Source organism: Cavia porcellus, unplaced genomic scaffold (assembly GCF_034190915.1).
Source record: "Cavia porcellus strain 051 isolate PalLab524CR breed Dunkin Hartley unplaced genomic scaffold, mCavPor4.1 scaffold_16, whole genome shotgun sequence".
In the NCBI taxonomy this organism is placed as follows: Eukaryota; Metazoa; Chordata; class Mammalia; order Rodentia; family Caviidae; genus Cavia; species Cavia porcellus.
Genome location: NW_026947499.1, coordinates 9,535,117 through 9,548,322, shown reverse-complemented (window position 1 = coordinate 9,548,322; position 13,206 = coordinate 9,535,117). Strand labels below are relative to the sequence as shown.

General features: G+C 43.0%; 1 long non-coding RNA gene across 1 annotated transcript; it reads left to right on the top strand.

Moving 5' to 3' along the window:
* Positions 1-1,929: 1,929 nt before the first annotated feature.
* LOC134470625 (uncharacterized) lies at positions 1,930-9,438 on the top strand. Its single transcript, XR_010039626.1, has 2 exons — positions 1,930-2,904; positions 7,482-9,438. It is a non-coding gene; the product is annotated as an uncharacterized LOC134470625 (long non-coding RNA).
* The last annotated feature ends 3,768 nt before the right edge of the window (positions 9,439-13,206 follow it).

The following is a 13,206-nucleotide window of genomic DNA, read 5'->3' as shown; positions in this document are numbered from 1 at the left end:
CTTTCAAAGGGTTGAGTAGGCTTGGGTAAAAGTCATGATATCTCAGTTTGGGGTTGGTGAAAAGAACTAGGTTTTTCATTTGCTTCATTTTGTTTTTATCTTGAATAATGAATTATTGTTACAGTGTGGATATGAAGTTCCATCAAAGGCTATTTGCTGGGGGCTTGGTTACCTGCTGATGGACATTAGATGAGCGATTGGATCACGAAGGCTCTAATTTAGTCTGTAGATTCAGTCAGTGGTGGAGTCATATTTTGATGGCCTTATTGGGAGGTGAGAGAAATTTAGGAGGTGGCGTCTTCACTGGAGAGAAGACATGATCAGACTATATCTTGTCCCCAGATCCTTCCTCTACCGCTCTGTCTTTGACTCTCTCCTTCCTCCTTCCTGGCTGCCATGAAATGAGCTGCTCTGTTCTACCACACCCTTCCACCATGATGTTCCACCATAGTGGGGCCAGTGGCCATGAACTGAATCCTCTGAGACTGTGAGTCAAAGCAAACCTTTCCTCCCTTTAAGTTCTTTCATCTCAGTATTTTATCACAGTGCAGAAAAGCTAACATGGGAGCTGGGGATTTAGCTCAGCGGCATAAGCACCTGCCTTGCAAGTGTGTGGTCATAAGTTCGATCCCTGGTACCGATAAAAAAGAAAAAGAAAAAAAAAGCTAACATGATTATCTGTGTGTTTTCTATTTTTTATTATGATATAACATAATTATATAAAATTTACTGTTTTAAAGTACATAATCCCTGATGTTTTGCATATTCTCATTGTCTTGCAGTCATCTCCACCACCTAGCTCCAGCACACCGTCAACATCCTGTCCAGTAAAATTCAGTCCCCACTAAGACTTTCTGGCTGACTTGAACCACTGGTGGTAAAAAAAAAAGGCTCTAATCACTTTTATTAGAGCTCTAATAAAAATAAAAAGGCTCTAATCACTTTTTTTGTGTGTATGCCAGCAATCAAACTCATGACCCCATGCTTGCCAGGCAGGCATTGTGCCACTGAGCTATAGTCCCAGGCCCTGTTTAGTCAATACCCTGTATTAGTCAAGATTCATTCTGTTATGAATATTAGAAATCCAGCCTTCGGGGCTGGGGATTTAGCTCAGCGGCATAAGCGCCTGCCTTGCAAGCAGGCAGTCGTGAGTTCGATCCCTGGTACCAATAAAAACGAAAAAGACAAAAAAAAAAAAAAAAAGAAATCCAACCTTCATGGTGCCCTGAACCTGTAATTCCAGGACTTGGGAGGCTGAGGCAGGAGACTCACTATGAGTTCAAGGCCAGCCTGGGCTCCACAGTGAGTTCAAGGCCAGCCTGAACTATATAGCAAGACCCCATCTCCTGCTCTAAAAAAAAAAAAGAAAAAAAAAAAAAGACAAGAAAGGAAAAAAGAAATCTATCCACAGCTGAAAAAAAGGATTCATTCAGTAAATGGAGTCACTCGGTTCTCATAAAAGGAGGCTGGGTGGAGCAGACCTTCGAAACTGTTGTCCCACATCTTCTGGCCTCACTGTCCCCCTGCAGGCTGGTTTGCTTTCTCCAGGTGTAAGGGGAGTGGCCGAGCCCACACAGCTCCAGGCTCTGCTCATGCCAAAGTTCACCTCCTCTTCGGGCCTCCAGGAGCAACCCATTGACATCTCATGTCCCCATCTGGGACAATTACTATGGTTCTGATTGGCCGCATGTACCACAGGTTTCAGCGCCAGTATTCTGGGTCAGTGCTGTAGCCTGTAGGGCAAATGTGATCAGGGCACTGCCATGGGCAGGGAGAGTTGTTGCTGTGCGAATCCGGGTAAGAATGCTGGCTCCAGCAGAGGCTGGCATCCACCAAAAAACCATCCCACTACAAAGTGGTTCTTCATCCCAGGCTGGGGGTAGCTCAGGGGTGCAGCTTTTGCCTAGCCCAAGTGAGGTCCTGGTTCATTTCCCAGCCTTGAAAGACATAAAGACATAAAGCCTTAGTAGTTTTCATTAACTGTTGTTGGATTCAGTACATATTTTTGCAACTAATAAAGTAAAAATATGTGAGCTATATATTAGGAGATGGTGGAATAAAGGCAATCAAGCAAGAATCCTTGCTCCAAAAGATTTCACAATCAAGTGATAAGATATGCAAATCAGCTATATAATTCAATATCATAAAATGTCCTCTCTGGGAACCCTGAAGTGTACCAACTGTGAGATTAGGAAAGCTAAACAATGAAGGGCTGTTTGCACTACACCTGGGAGTTAGAGAGACTAGCAGGTCAATGGGGCATTCTGTAGAGGAAACAGCAAAAGCAACCCCAGCGGTGTCAAGGGATTATTCCACATCATGTGTTTGGGTAGAGTATTACCCCTCTGAAGCATCCATGTCTCAACTGGGGTCTGTGACTATTATCTTTTTGTCTTTTTCTTTTTTATCGGTACCAGGGATCGAACTCACAACTGCCTGCTTGCAAGGCAGGTGCTTATGCTGCTGAGCTAAATCCCCAGGCCCTGTGACTATAATCTGATATGCCAAAAGGTACCCTGAGGATGGGACTGCTCTGCTCTCTCTGTCTCTGTCTCTGTCTCTTTGTCTCTCTCTCTTTGTCTCTCTCTCTCTCTCTCTTTTGAGACAGGATCTCATTAGATAGCCCAGGCTGGCCTCAAATTCCCTATGAAGCACAGATTGACCTTATACTTAGGATCCTGCTTCAGCCTCCTGAGTGCTGGGATTTCAGCTGTATTAATAACCTTAATATTATCCACGATTACCCAGGTGATGCCTAAATGTGATCACAGGTGTTCGGTGTTCTTACCCCTCTTTCACGAAGGAGAGCAGGTCAGCAGGAGGTGCTATGAGGGAGGACGAAGAGGGAAAGGTGAACTGAAGAGGGCCACAAGCAGAACACGGCGGCCTCTACACCTGGAAAAGGTCAGTAGCAGTCTCCTCTAGACTCTACAGTAGAAACCTGCCACCCTACACCTTGTATTTAGGCCCATAAAACTCCTTGTGGACTTCTGACCCTTACGGAAGATAGCACGGTTATACGGTTTTAATCCACAGAATTCATCATGGTTTGTTGCAATGGTCACAGGAAGCTCCTCTAGGCTGGGTGGGGTTGGAAAGAAAACAGGGTTAGGGTGCGAAGACAGTGTCTCACCGACAAACCTGCATTTCAGCCTGAAAGGGATCAGGAAGGGAGACGCCTGCCCAGGCAGCAGGTGGGGATAGGGGTCTGGAGAGACACTTCTGGTGTGGTGACAGGAAGGCCGGGGCATTGGGGTGAATGGGGACCAGACCTGACTTGGGGGAAGCTGTGGCCTGGTGTTGGGCCAGTGGCAAGGCAGGGTGGTAACACAGGGATGCAGGGACATGGTATCCAAGCTCCCAAGCCGAGATGAGTGAGCGCCACATGGCATGGGAGGAGTGGCAGGCTGTGAGGGAGGAGGAAGGACCCCTAGGCATCTTCGAGGTCACTGTGTGCAGAGCCCCTCAAATATCCTGGGAGCTGGGGAAGTGAATGCTGAGACTCCCCAAAATAGTCCTTTTTATTTGTTATTTTTTTGACACAGGGTCTACCTATGTAGTTCAAACTGGCCTTGAACTTACAGTGATCCCCTTGCCTCAGGTGCCCAAGGGCTAGGATTGCAGATATGGCCCAACATCCCAAACTTGAATAATTTTTAATTGAGGAGGTTGGGGATGAAGCTCAGTGGCTCAAGCACTTGCCTGGTAAACATGAGTTCGATCCTTGGTACTTTAATTGATACATACTCATTGTACATTGCTTATGAGGAATCATGTGATTTGATACATGTATATAATGTGTAATGAAAAGCTAGAGCAATTAGCACTTCCATCTACCTAAATATCATTTACTTATTTATTTATTTTGTATGACTTTTGGGACAGATTTGAACATGCATATTTTATACTTTAACCCTTTCTCCCATCACCTCCCTTGCCCCCACCTTCCTCCCTGGTCCCACATTTTTGAGGGGAGTTGATACAATGTATTTTTTAAAATTGCTGATAATTCTTTTTTTAATCGGTACCAGGGATCAAACTCACGACTGCCTGCTTGCAAAGTAGGCACTTATGCAGCTGAGCTAAATCTCCAGCCCCTGATACAATGTATTTTGAGCCAGGTGTAATGCACTCCTACAATCCCAGCACTCCAGAGGCTGAGGCAGGAGGATTGCCATGAGTTCAAGGCCAACCTGGGCTACTTTGTGAGTTCAAGGCCAGCCTGAATTGCATCGTGAGACCCTGCCTCAAAAAAAAAAAAAAAAAAAAAAAGGTAAAGCATTGTGACCATATCCATTCTCTCATCACCCACTTTTATATTCTTCCTTCCTCTTGTCCAACAACAGTCTCCCTTCTACTTTCCTGTCACTTATTTTAAATTCCGCATATTAGGGAGAATATGTGATCCAGTCTTTCACAGTCTGGTTTATTTCACTCAACATGGTGATCTCCAGAGCTATCCATTTTCCTGCAAAGAACAAAATTTCACTCTTTTTTTATGGCCAGATAATACGCTAATAAAATATATGCATGACATTTTCTTTATCCATTCATTTATTGATAGGCACTGGGGCTGGCTCCATATCTTGGCCATTGTGAATTGCACCCCAATAAATATGAGTGTGCCAGTAGCCCTGCAGTATGCTGAGTTTAATTCCTTGGAGTTTATACCAAGGAGTGGTATCCGCTGGTCAAATGATAGGTCTATTTGTAGTTGGGTGTTTTTTTTTTTTTTTTTTTTTTTTGGTACTGAGGATCCAACTCACAACCTCACACTTTCCAGGCAGGCAGGTGCTTATACTACTTAACTAAATCCCTAGCCCTCTATTTGTAGTTTTTTGAGGAACTACCATACTAATTTCCATCATGGCTGTTCTAATTTACATTCTCACCAGCAGTGTAGATGGCTTCCTTTTTCCCACATCCTCACTAGAACTTATTTTTTGTCTTCTTCTTGAGATGGCCATTTAAAAAAAAGAAAGAAAGAAAAGAATTTGACCTAATGGCTAAAGATACTGTACAAGTTTTCACATGGCCATTTGTACTTATTTTGAGAAGTGTCTGTTTAGTTCTTTTGCCTATTTATTGATTGGGCTCTTTGATTTTTTTCTGAGCTCTCTATATATTCTCTGTTGGAACAGTAGCTGGCAAAGTATCATTTCACTCTTTTTCTTTTTCTTTTTGAGACAAAATTCTGCTATGCAGTTCAGGCTGGCCTTGAACTTGCTTTACAGCCCAGGCTGGCCTCAAACTTACAGGAATCCTCCTCCTTCAGCCTCTGAGTTCTGGGATTACAGATGTGTGCCACCATGAGTGGCCACATTTATCATTTCTTTGGATTGGAAGCTTTTGAACTCCCAAAGTTTCCTTTAACTTACTCTTTTTTTCTGTCTTTCTTTTAGTTCTTTGTTTGCTTTTTGAAACAAGGTCTCACTATGCAGTGCAGGTTGGTCTTGCACTCATGGTGATACAGCCTCCCAAGTGTTGGGATTACAGGCATGTGCCACCATACTAGGCTTGTGCTTGGCCTTTTAACTTTAATAAAACATTGTGCCCATCATATATAATGGTGGTGAATACATATAATCCCAGCTACTTGGGAGGCTGAAACAGGAGGCTCTCAAGGTTGAGCCCAGCTGTGCAATGTAGTAAGACCCTGTATCAAAATAAAAATAAGAAAGGACTGACAGTGTAGTGGTAGAATGCTTGCCTAGCTTGTACAAGGGCCTCAGTTCAATCCCTAGTACTGAAAAATGTGTATAATGTTATGCCAAGACCCAGGGCCGGGGGTTCAGTACACAGGTTCTCCATCACCCTTCTCCTTCACCTCTGCCTGATGCAGAACCACTAAGTGCACTAGCCTGGTGCCTAGTGAAGTAGCAACTTCATTTACTCTCTAGGCAGGCACTGCTATCATCTCCATTTTGTAGATAAGGAAGCTGAGACACAGAAAGGTAGAGTAACTTGGCACTCCATCCTGGGCAGTCTCACTTGGATGCTGCCCTGGCAGGAGGATGAAGTATTGGTCTGCAGGTTCCACAGGAGGTTCAGGTGTAAGTGAATGTGAGGCAGCAAGCAGGATGGGCTCAGAGCTCAGGACAGGAAGATCTGGAGACTCCTCATTGTAGAAGCATGGCCAAGCTGGGGGGCTGGGGATACAGCTCAGCAGCACAGTACCTGCCTGGAAAGTGCAAGGTTGTGAGTTCGATTCCTGGTACCAAAAAACAAAACAAAAGTTTTCCAGATAGGAGCATGAGTTACAGTGGGGTTATCTAGCCCCATGCTTATTATATCCCTGGACTTGACTGTCCACCTGGTTCCTATCAACACTTGACTTCAGGCTTGGTCATCCTAAGGGAGAGGCCTACGGCCTCTTTAGCTAATTGCTATCTTTTGTCTAAAGTGCTTGTCTATAATGCCAGCACTCAGGAAGCTGAGGCAGGAGGCTCATGCAAGTGCAAGGCCAGCCTGGGATACATAATGAGTTCAAGGCCAGCCTGAATTACATAAAAGAGGTTCTGTCTCAAATAAACAGAAACCTAGAGAAGAGTGGAGTTGGGGCAGGAAGAGACAGAAGAAGAGCCACCAAGAGATGGCCGGGAGGTCCAGAGACCAGCAATCCCAATGGTTTAGATTGGAATATAGGTCAAATGGGGCAGAGGTAGAAAAAAAGCCACTGTGTTGGCTATTGGGTCACTGGTGACCATTACTACCGCACTTTGAATGCAGAGACAGGACTGAAGAGGGCACAAAGTCAGGAAGAAGGGCAGCCACTGTAGACCAGAATTCTGGCAAGAAAAGAAGGGAAAGTGATCTATAGATGTTCAAGGGAGTCACAGAATGTTTGGATTTGTTAACTGATTGGGGGACACCTGGACATGTTCACAGGAAGCAGTAAAGAACACCCTGAACTTGTTCAGTAGGGTTCTGTCACTTTCCTTTGGGAAACCACCTTACTTCTCTTTCGTGGCCCATCACCAGGTCCTACTCTGGAACTGGCCAATCAGCATGTTCTACTTCAGGGAACAGTAAAGATTTATGAATGACCATGTGACATCATCTTGTCCAATCAGCATTAGTGCTGGAATTTTTCTCAGTAACATTTGCTCTTGGGGTAGACCTGGTAGCAAAGGAAGCCTGGGGGCCATCTTTGTTATCACACAAGAAGTAGTTAAGTTAGGCCAGCACTGAGACTGAACTCAACTCAGGGCTTGTGCATGCTAGACAAGTGCTCTGTCACTGAGTTATATAACCCTGCCTGAGACTCCATTTCCTTTCCTTTCTTTCTTTCTTTTTGGTCCTGGGGATTGAACCCAGGGCTTTCACAATGAGCCATAACCCTAGCTCCTTTTTAAAGTTTTTTATTTTGAGACAGGGTCTTGCTGGTTGCCCAGGCTGGGCAACTTCATTGTTCTTGTCCCAGTTCCCAGAGTGTTGGGATTATAAGTGAAAACTAACTTTCTTTTCTTCCTTCTTTTTAGTGTATGTTTGGGACACATAACAGTTACATGCATCTTGGGGAACTGGTACGTATACACATCACATCTTGATCAGTTTTACTCCCCTTTATCCCCTTGCATTCTCCACTCTCCCTCTTTCCCCAGATCCCCTTCCTCTGGCCATAGAGTCTGCCTTCCTTTTTCCTGCCATCTCTGTTTTGTTTTGCTCTTCATTTATGCCTTGGTTTTCTCACATTAGGGAAACCATGTGATATTTAACATTCTATATCTGATTTAGTTTACTTAACTGTAGGTTTCAAGATTCATCCATTTCCTACAACTGACTCAAATTTATTTTTTTTCATGGCAGAGTAGTACTGTATTGTATCTATATGCCACATTTTCTTCAGTCAATCATCAGTTGATATCGAATGGGGTATCACTGTAATAAGATGGGAAAATACCCAAAAGAAATATAGCTGGTCAAATGGAATTTTTAGTTTTAGTTTTTTGAGAAATCTCCATACTGACTTCTATAGTCTTATTAGTTTACATTCCTACCAACAATGTACAGGGTTCTTTTCTTGTCACAACTGAAAGGTTTTGGCCCAGACAGGACACTGTAGCCAGGAAAGCCACAACCGGAAGCAGGAAGCCCCATCTTGCCCTGCCCCTAGGAAGTTACCTGTGACGCCATCTTCCCGCCCCTGGGAATTTACATATGGCGCCAAACCTAGGACCAATGGGCTACCTGTGTATCCCTAATGCCCGCCTTAGGTTCCACCCCAAACCGAGGCTATTTACAGGCCCCCACGCTGCGTGTCCGCCGGAGAGATCGCCGGACGCCAGCGGTGGGGTTGCCGGTCATCTCTCTCCGTGTTCTCAGAATAAAGGCCGCTTTTTATTTTATATTTCTCATCTTTTGTTAATATTTTTCATCTTTTGGAAATAACTCTATCAACAACTATATCAGCATTTGTTGTTTTTTGAGTCCTGCATAATAGCCATTCTGGCTTTTTTTTTCTTTAATTTTTAAAATAATTTTACCCATTGTTTTAAAATTAAAATGTTGAGCAAGAAAACATTGTTTCGGGCCAGGGATTTAGCTCAGCAGCATAAGCGCCTGCCTTGTAAGCACAAGATTGTGAGTTCGATCCCCAGTACAAAAAAAAGATTGTTTCTTGGGAAAATATGCAAAGCTGGATCATCCCCCATCTCTGTATCACACCCCGAGACCTTAATTCCATCAGTACCATTCCACAGTACCACCTATCTGGAAAGGTGAATCCATCAAAGACCTGTCCAGTCTGGACAAAGCATTCCCACAGGAAAGCACAGTTCCATCTGGCTGTGAACATCGACTCTGTCCAGGGGCTTTGGTACATTTGGAGTAGACAAAAATAATGGCACAATAATACAAGTAACATCCAAGGAAAAATTTTACCTAAAGAAAGAAAAACTGAGCACTTGCCTGGCAAACTTGAGGTCCTGAATTTGATTCCCAGTACAAAAGAAAAAAAAAAAAGTAAAGTAAAAATAACCAGGCATGATATGTAATGATGTTCCAGAAAACAAAAGAATTCATTTTTTCTTTTTTAGAAAATGAAACAGTTCATTTTTACAAGTCCATTTATGTGACCAGAGGTTTGATATTTTAAGAAAAATACCTTAATAAAAATATACTCGGTTCTAAAAGTAGTCTTCATGGTCATTTCTGAAATTCAAGTCACCATTATCAAATTAAAATAATGCCACATATTTTTGTTTTTTTTTTCAAAGTCCTTACATCACAAACAAAGCAACTTTACTTTTTTTTGTACTGGAAATTGAACTCAGGACCTTGTGCTTGAACAAGACAGAACTGAACTCAGACAGGAGCTTATACTGCTGAGGTATATCCCTGGACCTACGTTTTCTGTAATACAGTACATTTCCTTGTGACTACACAGACTATGTATATCACTGGTATTATGAATGCAAAGTAAAAGCCTTCATGGAACCTTTTCACTCCCTACTGTGCAGTTTGTTAGTAAGTAGGTGATAAATTCTATTTTTAATGAACCAATATATTTCTTTTTGAATTTCTTAAAAGCAAGTGTCTTCATATATGTTCTACAGGTATCCAAACCAACAAAGCAAATGTTCTAACATCAGCTGTGGAAGATGGCTTTTATTGATAAATGTAGACTCAAAGGTTTGCAGAGAAATAGCAGTGCTGCCTACAGCTGCCTATGCTTGGTAGATGGTTGTGTCTCTCCTAAACCCATCAGAGGAGTCCTAGTTTAAAAAAATTTTTTTTGAGATAGGGTCTCAGTATATAATTTAGGCTGGTCTCAAACTCATGGCAATCCTTCTGCCTGAGTCTCCTAAATGCTGGGATTACAGGCAAGTGCTGCCACGCCCAGCAAAAGTCATTTCTTTTATTTATTTATTTTTGGTACTGGGGATCAAACCCATGACCTTACACTTGTCAGGCAAGCACTTGTGCTACTGAGCTAAATCCCTAGCCCAAAGTTTCATTTCTTAAAAGGAAGAGATCAAAGTATTTTTAACACAAAATCTGTGTTGCTCATACTTGTGACCCTCCTGCCTCAGCCTCCTAAATAACTGGAAGTACAGATGTGCACCACTTGCCGAGTTTGCTCTAAAATTCAGGCTGGAATTCTGTCTCCTGGGATTGACAACTCGATTAGAAGGTAGCCTGGAGCTCCTGGGGACCTTCTCTGAAATATCTGTGAAATCCCCACACCACTCATGCTTTCCCCTCACATCTTGATTCATCAGATTCAGGGCACCAGTTTAGTCTTGAACTTTGTCCTAGCAAGGAGACTGGATTATCCTGCGTTAACTGCCTAGAGGTGAGCTGAGCCCTGCTTCTGCTGTGGCTCAGTGCTGGATGGGAGCAGCAGTGGTTGTTCTGGAAGCAAACATGCAGACTGGCTGCAGAGGACACAGGGAAAGTGTGGGGAGTGGTATGGGCACAGAATCTTCCACAGCCAGGGACCTGGCTGCAAAGAAGAGGGGTGAAATTTAACACAGATGGCAGGTGTGGTGGCACACGCCTGTAATTCCAGCACTAGGAGGCTGAGGCAAGAGGATCTCTGTAAGGCTGAGACCAGCCTGGGCTTTGTAGTGAGTTCAAGACTAGCCTGGACTACATAGCAACAGCTTATCTTGAATGAATGAATGAATGAATGAATGAATGAAATTTTAACATACAATTAAATCCAAAATTCTTTAATAATATATTTACCAGAAGAAGGAGGAGAATAAAATATAGAGCTTAATTTCTGACCTAGAGGGGCTGGGGATTTAGCTCAGTGGCATAAGCGCCTGCCTTGCAAGCAGGCAGTCGTGAGTTCGATCCCTGGTACCGATAAAAATGAGGAAGACAAAAAAAAAAAAATTTTTTTTTTTGGCCTAAACTTTTAGGTCAAAAAAAAAAAAAATGTTTTGTTCCCTTTGCCCCAGAAATTTTATATTTGTGTTCTCTGTAGAGACACAATAGTTCTATCAGTGAATCTCTGCAAAAACAAAAACAAAAACCAAAAAACCAACCAATAAACAAAAACTCCACTATTTCATAATGAAAGCCAAGGTTGTACTAATTAAAGAAGAATCTAACATGAATCCAAGATATATTTTTTGTTTTGTTTTTGTCTTGAGACAGTGTTTTACTATTCAGTTCAGGCTGCCTTGAACTTACTTTATGGCCCAGGGTGACCTCAAAATTGCAGCAATCTTTCTGCCTCAGCCTCCCAAGTGTTGGGATTACAAGTATTGCCTACCACACTTGGTACTTCCTTTTTTGAAGTAGGGTCTCAGTATGTAGTCCAGGGTGACCTGGAACCTGCAGTGATCCCCCATCTCAGCCTCCTGAGGGCTGGGATTACAAGTATACACCATCATTCCAGTTCATTTGATTTTTTTTTTCTTTTAGTGCAGTAGGACACCAAATACAGTGCTGCATATTTGTAATCCTAACACGTGGGAGGTTGAGGCAGGAGGGTCACAAGTTTGGGGACAATTTGAGTAGGATTCTATCTTAAATGACAACAAAGGGGTAGGGGATCTTCTGTAATTCATCTGTTCCAACAAGGTTTACTTTTTGACCAAATTGAGATTTGACAATACCTTCACATTCCTTAGTAAGTTAAACTCACTAAACTCCTTTAGAAAAATTAACAGAAGGACAGTGAAAACCCAGACTAACAAAGTTGAGGCAGGCTCCTAAATAACTATCAGAGGGTAAAAAGAATTGTGATTTCCTTGTTTCAACTCAACAAAACAGAAAAAAAAACCCGCCAAAGTCGAACTGATTATACATATTGTATTAACTTGGACACGATTAGATGTGTTCAGTGGCAGTGCACCCAGATTGCTCTATTTGTATTTCTTTGCCTGTTTCTAACAAAGACAGGCCCTGGGAGGCTGAAGGTTAAGGACTGAAAGTTCCAGCCTGTGCAACTTAGCAAGACTATTTCAAAATAATTCCTGTCCTTCAGCAGTGCATTTAAAAGGCTGAGATACACACACACACACCTTGCTCATGTATCATTTGAAGTGTGCTACTTCCAATATTTATTAACTCTTTTTGGCTTTTTGAGACAAGGTCTCACTTGCAGGTTAGACTGAACTTGAACTCAATTTGCAGCGCAGGCTGGCCTCAAATTTACTGCGATCCTCCTGCCTCAGCCTTTTGAGTGCTGGAATTACAGCAGTGCACCACCACACTCAGCCCAAATATTTATTAATTTAAAACATTTATTAAGTAGCTACTAAGTGTCAGACACTGTTCTAGGCTTTGCAACTGCAAACAATAAGATTTCTGCCCTTGTGGGGCTTACAAAAAAGAAACAACTCATCAAAATATATCTAATCGTAGCTGGGCATGGTGGCGCACTCCTGTAATCGCAGCACTCAGGGGGCTGAGGCAGGCGGATCGCTGGAAGTTCAAGACCAGCCTGGGCTACAAAGTGAGCCCAAGGCCAGCCTGAACTGCATAATGAGACCCTGTCTCAAAAAGACAATATACATATACATATATATATAATCATGAAAAGTGGCATAAAGGGAAAAAATGCAGTTGGGGCCATAGGTCAGTTGTAGAGTGTGTCCAAGGTCCTAGGTTCAATTTCCAGCACACGTACTCGAGTCAGGCATGGTGGTACACATCTGTAATCCCAGCACTTGGGAGGCTGAGGCAAGAGGGTCACCATGAGTTCAAGGCCAGCCTGGGCTGCATAGGGAGGCCCTGTCTCAAAAAAAAAAAAAAAAAATAGGTCAAAGGTATTGTGGTTTTCCTCATAGCCCACCTTGCTTTCTCCAAGGTGTTCTGCTCATCTTTCTTTCTCTGTCTCTCTCATTTTTCCTGAGACAGAGTCTTGCTATGCAGTACAGACTGGCCTTGAACTTGCTTATGTAGCCCAGGCTGCCCTCAAACTCACTTTGCTCCTCCTGCCTCAGCCTCCCAAGTGCTGGGATTACAGGCTGTGTCACCACACCTGGCTCCAGGTTATTCTTTTATGTTGCTTTTCCTCTTTTACTTGGCCCTAACTTGTTCTGCAGATCCAGTTTCTCCTTCACTCTTCACTTTTACTTTTTTAAATCAACTTTGCCGCCGCTTAACAAAAAATAATAAAAATAAAATGAGATCAAACACCTGATGCAGTGAAGCAGGGGGCATGTGAACACCTGAGGGAAGAGCATTGTAGGCAGTGGCAGCCGGAAGTGCAAAGGCCCAGGGGTGCAGGGACACTTGGCCTGT